At 40.4% G+C, this 1,748-nt stretch overlaps 1 long non-coding RNA gene across 1 annotated transcript; it reads right to left on the bottom strand.

The window, feature by feature from the left end:
• Window positions 1-360: 360 nt before the first annotated feature.
• Window positions 361-790, bottom strand: LOC122647801. The gene is made up of 2 exons (XR_006330973.1): window positions 606-790; window positions 361-494 (listed from the first exon to the last, which is right to left on the bottom strand). It is a non-coding gene; the product is annotated as an uncharacterized LOC122647801 (long non-coding RNA).
• Between the last annotated feature and the right edge of the window lie 958 nt (window positions 791-1,748).

Raw genomic sequence — 1,748 nt, 5'->3', positions numbered from 1 at the left:
TAGGGTGTTAAAGTAACCGATCTCATAATGTAAGGGGTACATGACCATATATACCTTTAGATTGCCACTCAATCCCTGCCCCAACCCCTTCTCCCACTTTGCAAAACCTTCCTTGCCTCCTCCTCTACAAAACCATCCCTCCCCCCACCTCCACCCTTTAATTTCTCTTTGTGTTTATCCCCTGCCCTACCCTATGCCACAAAGAATTTCAGCCAGCATGAAGATGCAGGTTCATGTTTGAGGAGCAGCCACTTCATGCAAAAATGTTAGGACTAGGACTGAGACAATTCCAACCCCCCCCCCTAAACAAAGACCCTACAAAAATGGAACCCATACCGTTTTACAACCTCTTTTTAAAAAAAAATAAGTTTCATCCCACTATAACGGAAAGGGGGAAGAAGGCTGTAATTGACAACAATGATTCAATTACTGATGTTATTCCAGTCTTACACATCAGATTTTATATTTTTGCACCTTGGCTGGCATTTCACCTACTAAAATATAAGACAGGAAATCAGTGATGAAGCAAGGACTTTTCTTTCTCTTCATATGTGAGAGAGAGAGAGAGAGATAACTTTAAAAAAATCGTAAGGTTTTAGACATACTTGCAATGTAGGTTCCTTGGCAAGGATCACACTTCCAGATTGATCAGGTGATTGAGCTTTCACTGGATGACTCTTGACCTACACAAATGAAATTATAAAATTGTTATGAGAAAACATCTATCAATTAGAAGAGAGAAATTATAATGAGAAAATATTAAGGAAGCATAAATTATTTGTAATGCTGGCCTCAAATACCAGGGAATAGAATAAGATGTTTAAGACCCCCTTATATCACCAATGTTTATCTTCACAAGGTATATAAGGAATTCTATGAGAGTTAGTGGAACCCAGAAGCTAAACTTGACCAATATATGGCACATTTGAATACATATTTTGGGAAAGAATGATGGTTCAACTTTTAAACCTAAATATCAACAACAGAAGAAACCAAGCAAGGCTGTTCTACACCACTTCCTGGTTAGGTACTCTTCACTAACACAAGAAAGTTTATCAAGTTATTCTCCTACATTAAAGCATCAAACCAGCGAGAGAGAAACTCACCAGCAACAAAGATAAGGATTGGATCTGTGTTTAGAACCCAGATGATGATATTGCAGCTCTGTTTGTCCTCTTACCTATGCTTGCTTCCCACAATAATGATGCAAATCATGATGTTAGAAGAAGACGACATTGTTAACATTCGTGAGAGAGAGAGTTTGAAACGGAGAGCGATTAGAGAGAGAGATAGGGGATTTCAAGAGGGAAAGCGAGTAGAGACAGCTAGGGATTTCTATACTGAGTGCAGAGGGCGAGAGTGATTAGAGAGAGATAGGGTTTTCGAAAGGTAGAACAGAAACAGATAGGGATTTCGAAAGAGAGAGCGAAAGGAGGGAGAGTGAGGGAGAGCAATAGGAGACAGAGGGTGTTTCGTGCGGGAAGAACTGGTTAGGGTTTTGACTTCTGAGAGAGATGTTTAGAGCTGTAAGGAAGGGATTTTCTTGGAAGAGAGAGGCAGCATAGCGGGAATGAAAAATAAAAGCCATTTCCGCGCGCATAGAACCAATTGCCGTGTAACCCAAAAAAAAATAGGGAAAAAGATCTCTGCTTGGTGACGCCCCCTACATCGTTTCACAAGGTATCATGAAATGACATTCTTGCCCCTTGGGTAGATACCCAGGCATGTTCCATCATTGGCGCAGATGT

This window comes from Telopea speciosissima, unplaced genomic scaffold (assembly GCF_018873765.1).
Source record: "Telopea speciosissima isolate NSW1024214 ecotype Mountain lineage unplaced genomic scaffold, Tspe_v1 Tspe_v1.0167, whole genome shotgun sequence".
Taxonomy (NCBI): Eukaryota; Viridiplantae; Streptophyta; class Magnoliopsida; order Proteales; family Proteaceae; genus Telopea; species Telopea speciosissima.
This window is presented reverse-complemented; position numbering and strand designations above follow the sequence as displayed.